Genomic DNA, 19630 nt, shown 5'->3' on the forward strand with positions numbered 1-19630 from the left:
TTTTCACTATAGGCAGAATCAAATTTACTTTAACACAGCCTTAGCATTTATATTTAACTCTTGGAATTTTGCACAGATAGGTATTTCCCCAAAAATAGGGAGATTATTTCAGTACAGCTTTTGGATATCACACCTGTCCAATCAAATACTTAACTCCTCTGGAGTTAACCCTTTCTTTCTAAACTTTGATCTAGTGTTAAAAGCATAGAATTTCCCAAAACTGAAAGTTTGCTTAGGACTGTATTTATCTTTTTTGGTTTCATCCCTATTAGAATTACAGTACTAGAACAGATTGAAGAGAGACGTCTGTGATGAACAAGTTTAGTTCCCTTATTCTGTAAGTGGCCACTTTGAACTGGTTGTTCTATGGGGTGATGGGAAACGTGCTGGCTGGATTGGGAGATGAGAGATTTAGATTCTGGCTCCAGGTCTATAGTGAACTAACTGTAATTAACTAGGCAAGTCGGCAAATAACTTCCTTTCTCTGAACCTTATTTTATTCACATGTAAAATGAGAAATTATCTGGATAACCCCTAACATTCTGTGAATCAGTGAATCCAAGGATTTTGACTTCCAATTCCACACTACCTTACTAGTTACTCTAGAGACTTAAAGCACATGATCCCAAGGACAGCCTTATATCTTTTTCTTTTTAGAAGTCAATGTCATTGCCAGGAATGAGAAATCACTTTGCAGAGAATGAGTGCTGAGGTTGACATAGACTGTTAATTCTAGAAGGAAAAACAAGAAACTTTTGGGCATAGATCCTTCAGTGGAAGAGAAAGTCAGGCAGAGCTTAGATACTTCAATAGAATAGCCCATAATGCTACCACTACTGATAGTGGTAATGAGAATGACAGCAGACATTTATATACTGTGCCGAATATAGTGTTAAGCACTTTAAATATATTAATTGAATGGATTAAATGGGTTAATAAATGTAGAACATATAGAATAATGCCTGGTACATGATGAGAGCTATATAAATAATAGCTACTATTAACATTTTTATTGTGGTGATGGTTGAAATTAATCTTCCAGCTGCCATATAAGGTAGGTACTGTTTTTATCCATTTGTCAGATAAGGAAGCTAAATGCCAGAGGTAAAATCTGGAAATATAATATAATTCAGATTTCTAGTCTGTGTGGCTGAATCTTCATTTGGTTAGGAATGCCTAGGGATATTGGGTAGCTGTTTTACTTAGAGGAGCCAGGAAAGGCCTCTTTGAGGAGATGAAGTTCAGGCTGAAATTAAAAGATAAAAAGCTAGCGATACAAAAATGGGGGATGGTGTGCATCCCAGGAGGAGTTCTAGGCAGAGAGTAAGGCAAGTGCAAAGGCCTGATGGGGGGAATAGGTTTGATAAGGTTCTAAACATAGAAGTGTCACCTTCTTAGTGAGTCTTTCCCTGAATACTTGCCTCCACAGACTTTCTATCCCTTCTTCCTTGTTTTTTTCTCCCTAAATACTCATCACTGCCTCACATACTATATAATTTATTTTGGTTTTGTCTCTCTCACCCCACAATGGGATATATGCTCCATGAGGACAGGGATTTTTGTCCAATTTGTTTGTTGCTATACCCAGAGCCTCTTATATGCAATAGGGCTTCTTTCAGCAAATTAGAAAAAAGTCTCCTTTCCAAGAGTTTGCAGCCCCATGCCAAGACATACAGCTTAGCTAACAAAGAATGATCTAGACTTCAGCCTTCTCATGCCTCCTCAGCCAGAAGCCCTCATATAAGACATAATTAACATGACAGTCTTGTAGGCATTCATAGTACCTACAACAGTGCTAACATGTAGCAGGCACTGAAAAAATTTTTGTACAAGATGTATGTGAGGTGCTTATAGCTTAGAGTGGTCATGAAACATGAGGGTAGGCAGAAACCAGATCTGGTAAGTACTATTAAGGAGTTTGTTTTGTTTTTTTTCATAATAGCAGTCAGCTATGGAGTTCCTTGGAATACTTTTCATTGAATCATAATCATCTGTTTGTAATAAGCAGTGCAAATTATTCTGTAGTAGAGAAAGGCATAGGCCAAGTTAGTTGAAGTCCAAATCTTAATTTTGGTCCATGGCCACAGTGGTCTATCTCCTACCTAACTTAACCCTTGTCTATTTGGCGTGTCATTTTGCCTGCGAATTTTGGCTTACTGTGTTCTATCAAGGTATATGTGAGGTGCTTTAGGATAACCTAGATAGACAATAACCATTTTTTCTTGTATCCTTATATCCAGACACAATAGAGTAGGCTATTTCAGTCGGGGTTGTTGCAGAAAACCTAGAACCTCTGGTCCTCGTTATTGAATACTGAGTGAGGGGGGAAATGAGGGTACCTGAACATTACTCTATTTAGGAATTTCCTTTGTTACTCAAGACCATCTAATTTTTCATCAGCTCCTCCCCCACCCCCATAAAACACCAACTTTCACCTATATGATTTAAGTTCCCTGTTGAGGAGATGACAGTAGGAATATTGGCTTTAAATGACTTGAGCTTTTGATTCTCTTTCATGCTGATGTTTTTTTGGCACCCAAGACCACATTTAAGAATTCACTTTCTCTAAGAGGTTTTTATCTTAATGCTTTTCTCTCCTTTGATAGGATAAGAATACAGCTTGAAAAAGGAGGTTTATTGATGGAGTTCCTGCCCCACCATGCCTTAGGCCTAGTATGTGCATGCTTCTGAGGAATCACTGCTGTTAGTACTTAATATTTACTGATCCTCATATTTCAGCATTGTGCAAAGCACAGAATCTCCCCAGGGGACTTAACAGCTAAATCACCCACTTGATCTGTTGGCTTTCGCCCTCCCTTATCTCTGTTGGTGGCTACAGGAAGGAATATGGAAAAATGAAACTATAAGCCAGAGGGAATCTAGACAGTGTAACTTTATTGCGCCTGGGAAGTGGCCTGGGAGTTCAGATGCAAGGATTTGATGCTCTGTATAAATAACCTGATGTCATTGGGATGACATAAATAACCTGATGTCATTGGGATGAAGATCAAAGTATTTACACATGGTTGCTCAAGTCTCTCTTCTCTTGGCCCTGATGCTCCCGCCCTCTCTCTTTCATTAATTGCTTAGCAGTTGCTGATGCAATTAAAGCAAGATGTGTCTACAGCCTCTGTGGTTTGCTGTCAGGGCCCTCTCTCTTAGGTCTTCACCTTGCTGCCAGAGATGGGTGAACATCTGATTTTGAAGCAAGAGGAGGGAGCAATCAGTGGCTGCGGTTAAATGCATTTTTCTAAAAGCAGCAGCTTGCAGAGCTAGACTTACCCCCACACTATAGTCATTTTACTAAGCCAAGCCCTTTAGTCCCTTGTGCCGTTCATTAATGGGCCTTATATTTGCCAGTACAGTATATAGAAATGAATCTGGCTGAATTGCTTTTGTTGGTGATACAGAAAGTGCTTTTCATTTTTAAATAGGGGAAAACAAGATGGAAACAGCCGTCTCAAAGTGCAGAAGAATCAAAACCAAATCCACAGGTTACCATGGAAAACATGAGCCTGGAGGTGTTAAGAGAATGAATTGTAACCCAAGTCTGTTTCAGGCCAGTGGGTTGAACATACACTACACCTGCAATTATGTATGTCTCCCTCCTGGCCAGCATTTTCAGTCTGCCTCTGTCTTCTGTTCCTTTTTGCTTGTCTCCAAAATTGCTTCAAAAAGCTCAGAGGATCTAACCATTATGTTTCTACTGTTTCTGGTAGAAGAGGGTTGACTGCTTGCTTTACCAGTGCTGCTGGATAATCATGTGGCAGCAGGTCGCTGTGTGACATGAATTCTACATCTGCATACCTGTACCCTAGACCACTGTGTGCATTTGCCATGTTCATGGAGGGATCATACTGCCCACCACAGTGATATTCAAACTTCAGCATGCAAAGGAATCACCTGAAGAGCATGTTAAAATACAGATTTCTATACTGAATCCCTAGAGATTCTGATTCAGTAAATCTGGGTTGAGGTCCATTTGCATTTTGACAAGTTCCTGTGAAGTGCAGATGCCCCCATCTGGAGACCACATTTGAGTACTGCTGGCCTGGGGATAAATGCCTTGCACGTAACTAAGACTCAGTATTTGTTGATTTGATTTGATTTTTCTGGTTAGTTCTCTCATAGGATGTGATAGATTCCTAAGATTTTTATCCATTTTTACTTGCAAGAAAGTTAATCCCTTATCTGAATTTTTTGCTGTCAACCACCATCCCTCACAGATCTCTTGTCAGGAGACAAACCGTCTGTGTTTGTTGCTAGCTGTATGTCTGTTAGGATGTTTGATTCTGATATGCAAAGATTTAGTTATTTTGAGACTTGAATATCTTATACTTATGATTAGACTATTGATTTGATATTATGTGGCTGGATGACAATTTCTAAATTTTTTCCTAACTAGGGGGAGTATGCAATGTGTGTTCTTTGTGAACTCTAATTTATTAAATTCCTTCAACCATCCTGATTTGGTCAGATCACATTCTGACTTGGCAGTGGGGGGTTAAGGTTAGGGCAGTGGGGTTCATTATTATTTCTTCTTTTTAGTAGACTTTATTTTCTAGAACAGTTTTAGACTGGGGTTATAGCTCAGGTGTAGAGCATTTGACTGCAGAACAGTTTTATACTGACAAAGCTGAGAGGATAGTATAAAGAATTCCCCTATGCCTTGTACCCAGTTTTCACTATTATTAACGTCACCTATTATTAGTATGATACATTTGTTACAATTAAGGAACAAATACTGGTTTATTATTGTTATTTATTAATTACAGTCTATATCTTACTTAGATTAACCTCCTTTTTCTATTTCCAAATCCCATTTACGGTGCACAGTACATTTAGTTGTTGCATCTCTTTAGGCTCCCTCCTGGCTATGGCAGCTTCTCAGACTTTGAGTGTTTTTGATGACCTGGACAGTTTTGAGGAGTATTGGTCAGGTATTTTGTTGGATGCCCCACTAAGGGAATTTGTTGCATGTTTTCTTCATAAGACTAGGATTATGGGTTATTGGGAAGACAACCACAGAAATAAAGTGCAATTTTCATCACATATCAAGCATGCATGCAATCAATATGATTTATTTCTGTTGATATTGGTCTTGATCACCTGGCTGAAGTAGTATTTGGTTCTTCATTGTAAAGTTGTTCTTTTTTTTTCTCCCTCTTCCATGTTGTACTCTGGAGAAAGTCACTATGCTCAGTCCCCAGCTTAAGGAGCAGAAAGTTTTGTCCCCCTTCTTGAGGGCCTAGTGTCTATATAAATTATTTGGAATTCTTCTCCATGGGAGATTTATCTCTTCTCCCCATTTATTCATTTATCCAATGATTCACTTATATCAGTATGGACTTAAGGATATTCTATATTTTGGGGTATAATCCAATACTACTTTACACTTATTTTGTTGCTCAGATTGTTCCAGCTTTGGCCATTGGGAGACCTTTCACTGGTTTTGGATATACTATCATTAATTAATTAACATTAACATTAATGTCTCTCTATGTGTGTGCTTGTGTGCCTCTGTGTACCTCTGTGTACGTGCACTTGTGTGTGTTGTTTGAGCACTTCCTCACTTTCTGGCACTGTAAGATGCAACAGACTCATTTTGTATATTTCCTGCCCCAATCCTAGAATCAGCCATTGTGTTTCCTTTTATTAAATAATGTCATCAGAAAACAAGATCTAGGCACTAGGCATGCTCCTTGCTAATGGAGTGGGACCATTCTTTTTTAAACAAACATTCCCATTATTTTGTATATTTAGTAATAATAAATCAGTTTGTTATGCTACTAAACTTAAATAAGTGTAATTCTTACAGATGTTGAGACTACTTTGTACATAATCTTGATTATGTACAATATTGATCCTTCAAATGCTTATTAATATTTTAGATGCCTTTGTGTAGTTACATGAAGTTAATCAAATTTCTCCCAGGCCTTAATTTAAATTTCTCCTTTAGTCTGAGAGATTTTCCTAGTACTAAGCCTTGACTATTGTATTTGAGAATGCTGGATTGACTGTAGACATTGATAAGCAACAAGACATCAGGGAACCATGGGAAGGCTAGAATAGTCCCCTATTTAAACAATTTTCATTGAAAGAGAAAAGGAGAGATTTTCCTTTGAACACCAGAGTTTTGAACATTGACCCCTGAGGAGGGTGTGAGAAGGGGAAGAAAGAAGAATGGGGAAACAGAAATTGCCTATAATCAAAGAAGGGATTTGACTCCTCAGTAATGTAGGAATTTGCCCTTACAAAACTTCTGGCAATATGAAATCTTGTAGAGACAGAATGAGACTAATGAACACTAAGGAAGTTCTTTTGTTTCCTCAGGGACATCTTTGTTTTCCCTCGATACTAAGTTCTTTTTTCTTACTCAGGGCTCTTGTGTGCTATTTGCTAAAATTACCAAGATTCTGAGCCTTATAGCTATGAGAAGGACTGTGTGCTTAAATAATGAAGGTTTTTAAATTTTAGCAAAGTGAACTTGATGATAACCACTTGAACTTTGCCAGTATTTGGACTTCAGTCTATATTCCAACCAGGCTAGCTAGTTTTACAGCTTGAGAAAATATAAGTATGAAAATAATTATTTGATATATTTGAGAAATTAACAGAATTGGAGACAATCAGAATTAGGCATCTTGAGATCCAAAACTCCTGGTTTAGCTTCTTTTAGGTCAAATTTATCCTCTTCATTTATATCAGAACTTGCAGATGTGAATATGATTTTGTTATTAATAATAACTACCATTTATATAGTGTCTACTTGCTGTCAGTTTCGTGAGGCTTTCTTTAAACATAAACACTGACTCTAGGCTAGCTTAAATTTATAATAAATTCTGATACGAACTTTTATAGTTGTTTGCTTCTCAATTTCTATGTCAAGTCAGAATTCATCAAAATTTTGTTCTAAATGTTAAAGTCAGTATGCATCTGTCTTTCCTGAGGGTTTCAGCCCTGGACAAGTTCACATGGATTCAGTGAGACCAAGAAATTACAATGGAACATTTTCAGGGTAAAAGGGTTTATGCCCAGCTTTATTCTCCAGGTGGTAGGTCAGTCACTAGAATCATGTCTGCATCCAACAGTGTGCAGGTCCATAATCCACCTTAAGTCTCTGCCTCCATCCAGAGCACTGGGCAGAGCTCTTTATGTAGTGACTCAGTCAAGAATAGCTTATTGCCTAGGGGTGTGGAAGCTTTAGCCTAGCAGTAAACCAGTTACATCATTGAATAGGGTCAACTGAGGATCCTGGCCATAAGAACTTCCATTTTCCCCACACTCCACCCCTCCAGGATTCTTGCCTTGCAATCTACATGCCCTCAGTCTTCCGTGATGGTCCCTGTGTGAGGAAGCTGGAGCATTGTAACCAGATTGCATGACAGCAACAGAGGATAACAACAACATAGAGATAATAACAAAAATTATGATACAGGTAACAAAAATTATAATACTCAAGCCTAAGGAGGTTATTCCAGCTATATTCAAACCAGTTCTATTCAGATGAGTTCATTACTCACACTTTCTACAGGAGAAATCAATCTTCTGCAGTGGTCCCTGTGTGAGAAAGCTGGAACCTTGTAACGACAAAAACTGTAATTATACTAGTCGTCTAAAAGCCCAAAGAGATCAGTTGCCACCATGTGGTCATCCCAGCTGTATTCAAACCAGTCTGAGTTCACTATTCTCACTTTCCACAGGAGGCCAGTAGCAGTACTGATAGGGAGGTCCATGTACCCTAGCAAATAGCAGTTTTTTTGCTGGGGTGTGTGCCCAATCCACAGGACCTTAAGGGCAATAAGACACATATTTTAATGACACCAACATAGGCAAATCTTGTCTATCAGGTAGGATGCATGCAAGAGAGTAGTCCTGTGATAGGACTGTGGTAGAAAGGGGGTCCCGTCCAGGTCTAGTATACCATACCTTTACCCCTCTCCCCATTGGGCTTACTGAGGAATCTATATATGGTGCATGCACTGGCCATAATAATAAAACAAAACTCCCCAGTAAGATGCTCCTACCTTCTTGTCGTTATGGATATACTACTATGATCTTTGGGAGCCACTCTGTTACTCCAGGAATACACAGGAGGCCAGCTTCCAGACCTTGTCCCCAAGGTGCCAGGAGGGCCAGCCATCATTGGTCCATGTGTCGAAAGGTCCAAGGCCACGTCCACTCAATGGAGTATCCAGGGTTTAGTGCAGTTGGTGTTGGCAGCAAGGTGTTATTCTGGTGGCCAAACCTCAGCTTCACCAATTCTTCCTTGGTTTGTACTTGCAGTTGTATAGAGGAGGCAGCAATATGTGTTAGCATGTCTACAGGGCTCAGGGCTCCCTTTCAGGGTTTCTCATTCAAACGCCATAGCACTGTGCATAAGCAGACTGACCATCCCTGTAGACTGTTGGTGTCTGACTTCAGGCCAGATTTTAACAAACCATTGTACCTGTCTATCATGCTTGCTGCAGTAGGATTTTATGATACATGAGACTTCCATTTGATCCCTAATTGTTGCACCCATCCTTGTAATGCATGTCCAGTAAAGTGGGAGCCTTGATCTCTCTCAATTACCTGTGGTTGGCCATAGGCTTCAAAGAGATGCTCCAGGCCTCTTGGTTGCCTGCTGGTCTGCACAACACTCAGGAAAAGCAACCAGAAGTCCAGTAGCTGTGTCCATACAAGTCATGTCATATTGATAACCTTCTGACATGGGTCGAGGCCCAAAATAGTCTATCTGCCACCTGACGTAAATTATTGGCCCCTTAGCTATTCTCCAATGTTGCTGCAGGACTCAGTGTAAGTCCCTTTTAAAGCATACAGTGCACTCCTGCTGGGCTCTGCTGACTTCTTCAGAGGTCAAAGGCAGGCCCCACTGACAGGCTACAGCCCACATAGTCTTTTGCCCCACGTGCAAAAAACGTTGATGTAACCATTGGGCCACATATCAGAGGTAGGCCTTCCTTCTAGCCAACGTACCTGGGCCATCTCATCTGCTTCATCATTTCCTGGGGATGCCAGCAGCAAATGGCCTGTCACATGATACACTGTAACTGTTTTAGTCTAATCACAGGCCCGTAAGTCTTGCCACAACTCTTGCCACCATAGGGGTCGGTGACCAACCAACCAGCTGGCATGGTACCACGTTGGTAGCCACAGAGTCAAGCCTCAGTATATAGCCCAGCTGTCAGTGCAGATAACTACTAGGGAGGGGTCCTGGCTGATCACAAGCCACACTGCCTGCAACTCTGCCCATTGACTGCTCTTTCCCTCACCATCTTCCATCCATATTGTCTCAGTCTTTGGATGGAAAGCTGTGGCCCTCCATTTCGTGGGCTGCTTACTGCTAGATCCATCTGTGTACCGTGCATCTTCGGGTAAAGGGGCTCCTCCCTCCTGATAAGGACTATCTGCTACTAATGGCTCTAAAGCAAATTCTTCTTGCCTTTTACTGGTATGTGTCATTGGTCCCAATAAGCGTTGGAGTTCTTCACTCAAGGGTCTAGTAGAGAGGTTGCTATGCTGCACCAGATACATGTCCCACTTGGCCAGTGTAAGTGTATGTGCCACACCACTTTGCAGCTTTTGGGTCCAGTCTTGTACACACTCTGTGATGGGATAGGTGGTTATTACCTTTATCAGGGCCATTCCAGTAATGGGTCCTGTAGCCAGCAAGGCATGGTACACAGCAGCCAATTGTTTCTCTGTTAAAGTATACCATACCTCTGCTCTTTCCCAGAATTGTGACCAGAATCCAGTAGGTTGGCAAGTTCTTTCAAGCTGCTGTCAGAGACCTTGGCCATAACTGTCTTTGATTACATGAACGTCCAGCTCACAGGGCCTTGATGGGTCTATCACACTCAAGGCCTGGACAGCTTTACTGCCCTTTTTTTTTTTTTTTGGTATCATTAATCTACAATTACATGAGGAACATTATGTTTACTAGGCTCCCCCCTTCACCAAGTCCCCCCAACAAACCTGACTGCCCATTTTGCAGCAGTAAAAGCAGACACACATGTCTCATCCACCTGACACCGTTTTGTACCAAACAATATAAGGGCTTCAGAATTTGTGCCAAGTGCAGGATGAGCACTCTCCAGGAGCCTAAAAGACCCAGAAACTCCTGTAACAATGCCACAGTTGTAGGGATGGAGAAGGCCTGGACTTAATGACTGATAACTTTAGTCTTATCCTACCAAATGACCCCCAAGAATTTGACTTGACAAACCAGGTCCCTGAACCTTGGTACTGTTCACAGCCCATCCTTTCTCCTGTAGATGTTGCAGCAGTCTAGGTGCTGTACCTTCTAGATCTGAAAGACAATTAGATGTGAGCATAATACCATCAATATAATGGTACAGCACACCATTGGTGGTTTCTCTCATGCTGCCAAGTCCTGAGCTACAAGTCTGTGACAGATGGTGGGACTGTGGAGGTATCCCTGTGGAAGGACAGTGAAAGTCCATTGCTGTCCTTCCCACATGAAGGCAAACTGTTCCTGACTTTCCTGTTCTATGTCAGTGGAAAAGAGGGCATTAGCAAGATCCACAACATAATGGTATGTTCCTGGTTCATGAATGAGGGTGTCCATCAGGTCTGCATTAGAGGGGACAGCAGCATGCAGAGGGGGTATGACTTTATTCAAATCTCTGTAATCCATGGTCATGCCAGGAGCCATCTGGCATTTTTACTGGCCACAGTGGGGAATTGAAAGGACTATGGGTGGGCTTTATATTACCCACCTTCTCCAGCTCCTGGAGGGGTTCTCCAATTTCTTTATGCCCCTTTGTATTGTTTGGTATTAGTCACCTGCTGAGGCACAGGCAAAGCTGCCGGTAGTTGCTCAGCATGTCCCCTCAGAACTGTCTTCACCATAGTATCCTCAGTTGAAACTCATCTGCAATGGTCTGTAACCATAGGCCCTGCAGGATATCTATCCCCAAATATTTGGGGATGGGAGAGGTATGCACAGTATACTTCTTTGGGGATAGATGCTCTATTCCTAACTGGATTCAGGCATGTTTCACTCTCTTAGCCTTACTCCTGTATCCATTTATAATAGTGGGGGTCCCAGGAAACTGCTCAGGGTTGCTATAAGTCAGTGAACATTCAGCTGCTGTGTCTGCCAGAGCCAGGACACATTGTATGTTCGCTGGGAACCAAAGAATTGATATTTTAACATGTGGCCTCCAGTCCCTACCTGGTCCCTCAGGGCAGGGACCTCAGCCCTCCCCTCAGTCAAACCGTATCCCCCAATCATCTTCCTCTCTTGGTTCAGGTGAGGTCATCTCACTCTCTAGCAGGAAGTCTTGCAAACACACAGACCAGACTTGTGGCTCTGTCTCCTGCCTCTGCTTCTTGGTCCTCAGTGGCCAGAACTGCTGCTTCAGTTTCAGTTGTTGCCACAGCTACTAAAAGATTCTGTTTGACTTCCCATACAGTTTCTCTCTGTCTGCTCCTGCCCTTATTAAATCAACCCACATCTGGTTTCTTGTGACCTGCATGGGACCCTTTAAATTCTTCCTGAGTAGCAGACCGTATTTCCTTCTATGCTGTCAATGCCTCAGCCTTTCCCAAGTTTGCTACTGTATGGGTAACCTCATTTATGGGCTGTCCTAAGTGAGGGACAAGAATGGCCACTAGGAGCTCACAGAGGGATGTGGGAGCCGTTTGAAGCACCACATTTCATTTTTTTATTTTTTAATTAAGGTATGATTGATATACACTCTTATGAAGGTTTCACATGAAAAAACAATGTTGTTACTACATTTACCCATATTATCAAGTCCCCCCCCCATACCCCAAAGCAGTCACTGTCCATTAGTGCAGCAAGATGCCCCAGATCCACTATGCGCCTTCTCTGTGCTACACTGTTCTCCCCATGACCTCCCACACCATGCGTACTAAACATAATGCCCCTCAATCCCCTTCTCCCTCCCTACCCACCTGCCCTCCCACAACCTTTCCCTTTGGTAACCACTAGTTCATTCTTGGAGTCTGTGAGTCTACTGCTGTTTTGTTCCTTCCGTTTTGCTTCGTTGTTATACTCCACAAATGAGGGAAATCGTTTGGTACTTGTCGTTCTTCGCCTGGCTTATTTCACTGAGCATAATATCCTCCGGCTCCATCCATGTTGTTGCAAATGGTAGGATTTGTTTCTTTCTTATGGCTGAATAGTAGTCCATTGTGTATATGTACCACCTCTTGTTTATCCATTCATCTACTGATGGACACTTAGGTTGCTTCCATTTCTTGGCTACTGCAAATAGTGCTGCAATAAACATAGGGGTGCATATGTCTTTTTGAAACTGAGAAATTATATTCTTTGGGTAAATTCCTAGGGGTGGAATTCCTGGATCAAATGGTATTTCTATGTTTAGTTTTTTTTGAGGAACCTCCATATTGCTTTCCTCAGTGGTTGAACTAGCTTACATTCCCACCAGCAGTGTAGGAGGGTTCCCCTTTCTCCGCATCCTCACCAGCATTTGTTGTTCTTAGTCTTTTCGGTGCTAGCCGTCCTAACTGGTGTGAGGTGATACCTCAGTGTGGTTTTAGTTTGCATTTTTCCCTGATGATTAGTGATGTGGAGCATCTTTTCATGTGCCTGTTGGCCACCTGAATTTCTTCTTTGGAGAAGTGTCTGTTCATATCCACCACACATTTTTTAATAGGGTTATTCGCATTTTGGGTGTTGAGGCGTGTGAGTTCTTTAGGCATTTTGGATGTTAACCCCTTGTCGGATATGTCATTTACAAATATATTCTCTCATACTGTAGGATGCCTTTTTGTTCTGCTGATGGTGTCCTTTGCTGTACAGAAGGTTTTTAGTATGATGTAGTCCTATTTGTTCATTTTTTATTTTGTTTCCCTTGCCTGAGGAGATGCGTTCAGGAAAAAGTTGCTCATGCTTATATTCAAGAGATTTTTGCCTATGTTTTCTTCTAAGAGTTTCATGGTTTCATGACTTACATTCAGGTCTTTGATCCATTTTGAGTTTACTTTTGTGTATGGGGTTAGATAATGATCCAGTTTCATTCTCTTGCATATAGCTGTCCAGTTTTGCCAACGCCAACTGTTGAAGAAGATGTCATTTCCCCATTGTATGTCCATGGCTCCTTTATCCTATATTAATTTACCATGTATGTTTGGGTTTATATCAGGGCTCTTTAGTCTGTTCCGTTGGTCTCTGGGTCTGATGTTGTGGCAGTACCAAATTGTCTTGATTACTGTGGCTTTGTAGTAGATCTTGAAGTTGGGGAGCAAGATCCCCGCCACTTTATTCTTCCTTCTCAGGTTTGCTTTGGCTATTCGGGGTCTTTGGTGGTTCCATATGAATTTTTGAACTATTTTTTCCAGTTCGTTGAAGAATGCTGTTGGTAATTTGATAGGGATTGCATCGAATCTGTATATTGATTTGGGCAGGATGGCCATTTTGACGATATTAATTCTTCCTAGCCAGGAGCATGGGATGAGTTTCCATTTGTTAGTGACCTTTTTAAATTTCTCTTAAGAGTGTCTTGTAGTTTTCAGGGTATAGGTCGTTCACTTCCTTGGTTAGGTTTATTCCTAGGTATTGTATTCTTTTTGCTGCTATTGTGAATGGAATTGTTTTCCTGATTTCTCTTTTCTGCTAGTTCATTGTTAGTGTATAGGAAAGCCACAGATTTCTGTGTGTTAATTTTGTATCCTGCACCGTAGCTGTGTTCCGATATCAGTTCTAGTAGTTTTGGAGTGGAGTCTTTAGGTTTTTTTATGTATGATATCATGTCATCTGCAAATAGTGACAGTTCAATTTCTTCTTTACTGATTTTGATTCGTTGTATTTCTTTGTTTTGTCTAATTGCCGTGGCTAGGACCTCCAGTACTCTGTTGAATAACAGTGGGCAGAGTGGGCATCCCTGTCTTGTTCCCGATCTCAGAGGAAATGCTTTCAGCTTTTCACTGTTCAATGTGATGTTGGCTGTGGGTTTATCATAGATGGCCTTTATTATGTTGAGGTACCTGCCCTCTATACCCATTTGGTTGAGAGTTTTTATCATGAATGGATGTTGAATTTTGTTAAATGCTTTTTCAGCATCTATGGAGATGATCATGTGGTTTTTGTCCTTCTTTTTGTTGATGTGGTGGATGATGTTGATGGATTTTCGGATGTTGTACCATCCTTGCATCCCTGGGATGAATCCCACTTGGTCATGATCCTTTTGATGCATTTTTGAATTCAGATTGCTAATATTTTGTTGAGTATGTTTGCATCTACGTTCATCAGGGATATTGGTCTGTAATTTTCTTTTTGGGTTGGGTCTTTGCCTGGTTTTGGTAGTAGGGTGATGTTGGCTTCATAGAATGAGTTTGGGAGTATTTCCTCCTCTTCTGTTTTTTGGAAAACTTTTAGGAGAATGGGAATTATATCTTCTCTGTATGTCTGATAAAATTCCGAGGTAAATCCGTCTGGCCCGGGGTTTTGTTCTTGGGTAGTTTTTTGTCTACTGCTTCAATTTCTTTGCTGTTAATTAGTTTGTTTAGATTTTGTGTTTCTTCCTTGGTCAGTCTTGGAAGGTTGTATTTTTCTAGGTCGTTGTCCATTTCTGTATGGCAAATAGCAACATACGTCCTTTTTCTGTCTCCATGGATCTTAAATGTATTTATTTATAAAACTTAATGTAAATAGCACTGTGAACTGATATCTCTTTTTGGAATTTATCAAACTGTGGAATTCTGCTCCATGGTGGGCATACGTATAAGGGCAGAGACCGTGTGAGGAAACCCTTCCACTTAGAACACATATTCTGAAGATATTAGGCAGATGATCATTGTAGGTAGTGACTCAGCACCTGGGGTAGGAGACTTTATCGTCTGTGCTCTTGATGTTCAAACCCAGATCTGGCCGATGACCCTGTGAAAAATGGGACAGTTTTGCTGTTATCACAGACCTGCCCCCATCTGGTCGGCACGTTGCAGGGGTACAATATATAGCTATGGTAAAGAAACAGCTTCTGAGGAGAGCCTGCATTTACCATGGAACAGTGCCCTCTGCTGTTTCTGAGGGAGCCATTCAGCCATAGTCAAATCATGAGGGAAGAGTGCACTGCTCCAGAGACAAAGCAAGCTGCTCCTTGTTTGCACTGGTCAAGATACTGGGAGGCCAACTCCTGGCACCTTGCAGCCAGTCTCAACTGTAAATGTTCAGCAGGAGAATCAAGACAGCCCAGCCACAGCAGCCTACCTCCCCTACATCTGTTCCTAGGCTCTAATCCCACACTGCCTGTGAATGCTCCTTCCCTATTTTCGCTGCAAACACAGAAGAGCTTCCATTAGTTTTGCTCCTTAGCAGGAGGAATTTTTACAACAGTGATTTTAACCATTGAAGCTTGTCTTTAGAAAACTTCTGCTTCTCAGTATTATAAAATTAAAGGAAGCACAGTCAATGGCTGCAGTGAAGTAGTCATGTAGAAGAGAACAGCAGTTCACCGTTGGAAGTTTACACTGCTAAGGGATCAGCCTCACTTCCTTTCTTTCTTTTTTTCCTTCCTTCCTTCTCCCCTTCCCTGTTCCCCCGCTCCATCGTCATCATCTTTTTAATAAAACCATCTGAAGTTGCCAGAATCTCCATCTACGGGAATGATGTCACATAGTGGAAACTGGGTTTTTTTGCTGACTCACTTTACATTCTGGGAACAACTGTTTTTGCTGGTTCTCTCCACTCTCTGAATTCTCATTCTCAATTTTGTATTCTGGGTGTGACCGCGAATGATATAGTCAACATTTACCTTTACTTTAACCAACAACAAGGGCAATCATGGACCTCAAGATGTTATTAGGGATTTGTGTCCTTCCTAACAACTTTTGAACTGTTTTCTCAGCATTATTTCACATAGCTAGAGCAGAGAAAACACATAGTGATGAATAATGAAAGATGCATAAGGGAAAAATTTTTTTTAACTTTTCTTAAGTGACTCTGAAATCAAAATGTTTGAAAATTCTTTTTCTTTCATAATTCTAAGTCTCAAATTCATGAGTGCAGAGGAGTGGATTTCTTGCTCTATCATGTGGCGGTTCAATGGTAAATGGGAGCTGGCCATACCTTATCCTCCCCTTGTGCCAAGAACGAAGTCTGGTTTAATGAAGCACCTATTAAGGCCGCACCTACTGGGCAGAAACTGCCAAATTCTACAGGACCCTAGAATGCCTCTGCCACTCAGTGTGGGAATAAGCCACGCGTGCAGTGCCGCTCTTTGAGATGGTGGAGGGTGTTTCCATTTAGGGTGCCAGGTAAAATCTCAGTGACTTGTATGGTCAGACAATGCGTATTTGCACATTAATCTAGTAATTGCCATGAGAAAAGGATTTTGTTTTCTCTGAGGCCTGGGGTGAAGAAAGAATTTACTCATTCTTGGCAATTTACCAGATTAAGAAAGTTGCTTAATTTTTTTTTTCCATTTGGTTCGTTCTGTTTGAAATATTTATCTGTGGTCCAAGATGCCTTTAAGCCTTTCATTAAAGGATGACTTTGCTGACACATGATCAGCTGATTATGGGACAGGGGTAGGCAATTGACCTCAGCCAATACAGACTCTTTGGTCTTTCCTGCTGTAGCTATTGGAAAAGACTGATTGTGCTGAAGTTGCTAATCTGGTAGTATAGGATTTAGGTTATTGGCAGAATATTGCCACTTAAAGGAGCAATGCCCATTCAGAGAAATGAGGGAGAGAGATGAAGCCCTGAGGACATTGGTGAAACTTCTGGATTCAGCCATGCCTGAAACCTCAGGTTTTTAGTTCCATAAGGCAATATCTTTTTTTAAATTTTGCTGTAATTTGTACGTTCTAATTATCAGTAGTGAGCCATCTGCATTGCAGAGATCCAGTCTCTTACATTTTTAAGATTAACTAGAAGTATTGAATGGACTCTAACTTTGTTTAGCATCGGTGACATTATTCTGAAAATGGTCTACTCTGTTTACTATTTCATACTATTTAGCTTATCCTTTAGCCACTGAAATCTATTGACAGAGCTGTTTACTGGGCAAGGTTGATCTTGGAAAGGCAACATGGGGGGAAAGGTAATCCGTAGGCAAAACCTCAAGGGAAAAACTGAAGAAAACATCTTCCCTCTACAAGTTCCACCATCTCCTAGTGTACACAGTCAGGTACCACTTGCCTTCTTTTTCCAAGGATGTTTTTTGGGGATTAGTGGGGCAACAAGTCCTCAGTCCGAAGTGTGAGATGCGCGGAGAGGAAGCTTCTTAGCCTCCACAAGGTGCTCCTGTTCAGTATCTTGGGTAGTATGTCGATTAGGAGATCTGGATTTATAAAGCTTATGTGGAAAAACAAGTAGCCCAGCAGTGTGATGAAAAACAGGGTGATGAAAAAGAGAAATAGAAAAATCCTGAAAAGAGAAAGCCCAGAAACTGTTAAGCCAGATGTTAGAAAACCAGGAACAAAACAGTAAGTCATACCTAAATGCACACCTGGTTCCTTCTTGATGTTCAAATGTCTCCCACTAAATCTTGTCTCCGTGCCCAGCAACCCCTTGTAAATGTGGTCCTTCCCTAGTGCTGGCTTGCTAGTTACTGTCTTCCATCACTGTGTTTTATTTTCTTTTAGTATTTATCATTATCTGAAATTATCTTGTGAAGTAGTCACACCAATTTTTACCCCACTAGCAGAGTATACATTTCTATGGGTCTACACCCTCTCCAACGCTTACCATCAGATTTTTAAAGTTTCACTAATCAAATGGGTGTAAAGTAATTTCTCATTACCGTCCTGATTTGTATTTCCCTGATGAACAGTGATGCTGACTATCTGTGCATAGGTTTATTGGTCTTCTGTGTTCCTTTTGCCCATTTATCTACTAGGTTGTTTGAGCTCTTCTTACTAAATGGTAAAAATTCTTTATATGTTCTTGATATGAATCCTTTTCCATGTGTACTTTGAGTAACTTCCCTCTACTTTCTAACTTTCACTTGCTCTAAGTGTTGAAGAGCAAAAGTTAATAATTTTTAATCAAGTCTAGTTTATCAACCTTTCGTTAATAATTTTTAATCAAGCCTAGTTTATCAACCTTTCCTTTAATTAGAATCAATCCATTTTATGTCGTGTTAAAAATCCATGCCCTATACCAAGGTCTGAAAGGTACTTCTATCTTCATCGGGAGTTTGTAGCATTTTAAAAACATGTTCACAGATTCCTTGATACTCCTCTCATCATGAGATTTCCCTTCATTGGGGTGTGGACTGGGCTTACTGGCTCCTTTCTGAAGAATACAGTACCGTGGAAGTGACGTGCCGGTGCGTGACTTCCTAGGCTAGGTACTGGAGACACTGCAGCTTCTTCCTTCCTCTCGGGGGAACGCCGGCTGTCATCCTGGGAGGATTCCCAGCCAGCCCTGCGGGGATGTGCGTGCGGTGAGGAACTGAGGCCTGTTGCCAAAATCCAGCAAAAAAGCCAGTGTGGAGATAGATCCTCTACCCCAGGCAAGCCTTCTAATGGCTGTAACTTTGGCCAGCATCTTATCTGTGGCCTCACAAGAGACGTTGAGCTAGAAGTACCCAGCGAAGTGACTCAAAGGTTCCTGACTCACAGAAACTATGGGATGATAAATGTTTATTATTTGAAACTAGTAAGTTTTCGGGTAATTTGTTAAGTGGGAATAGGTAACTCATGCTGAATTTTAAAGATTCCTTTCTTTCTTTTTGTGGACATTTAAGTCTTTAACACATTGGGCTTGCTTTTTATATATGCTGCATGTTAGTGATCTGATACCATTTTTTGTCTTACCTGGATAACGTTTTTCCCTACCCTATTTTTGAACAATTCTTCCTTTCCCCTATGACATATAATCATTGTTACATATCAAAGGTCTAAATGTGCACTGTTTCTAAGCTCTTTTTTTGTTCCATTTCATTGTTCAGTTTTCCTGGTCTGGTCCCAATAGCACACTGTCATAATTATTGTAGCTTCATAGTACGTTCTGATATCTGAAATGGCATATTCCCCACCTCTTGCTTTTCTTTAAAATTTCCAGGTTATTTCTGACCCTTTACTCCTCCAAATATAGTATATTTTAGAATCATTTCATTCAATTGCATGAAAAATCTTTTGGGGAGTTTGATTGGAATTGAATTGACTATTTCTCCACTGGAGACAACTGATACATTTCTGGTATTAAGGCTTCCTATCCATGATCATGGTATTTCTCTTCTTTCATTCATGATACTTTTAACATTTCTTAATATATTTCTCTAAATGTCCCTATAGTGGTCTTGATTTCTTCTTTAAATGATGAATTTTTTTGCCCTCGTTGTGTTGCTATGATTTGCACGAGCAAACCGCCACTCTTTCCTATGTACATTAACCGTATCCAGCTGTTCTGGGCTGCCTCCAGCCCCAGGACAAATTCATTACCACCTGCACTCACTAGTCAAAGAGAACCCCTTCCCCACCAGTTCTCTGAAGTCTTTCTCGAGAGTTGATCTTAGAGCCCGGATCCAGGATCCATTCTGGTGAAGCATCTTAGAATTAGAATCACAAGCCCTTTACAAACCTCCTTCCTCGTTCCTACAAATCTCCTTGAAGCTGGATACAATATTCATAAGGAGGTTCTGGATGACATTCCCAGGGAAAATCTT

General features: G+C 41.0%; 1 protein-coding gene across 4 annotated transcripts in view; it reads left to right on the plus strand.

Moving 5' to 3' along the window:
* The window catches only part of ZNF609 (zinc finger protein 609), a 438580-nt gene that overhangs the window by 104854 nt on the left and 314096 nt on the right, over positions 1-19630 (plus strand). The gene's annotated exons all lie outside the window — the stretch shown is intronic.

Source organism: Manis pentadactyla, chromosome 11 (genome assembly GCF_030020395.1).
Source record: "Manis pentadactyla isolate mManPen7 chromosome 11, mManPen7.hap1, whole genome shotgun sequence".
NCBI classification, from domain to species: Eukaryota; Metazoa; Chordata; class Mammalia; order Pholidota; family Manidae; genus Manis; species Manis pentadactyla.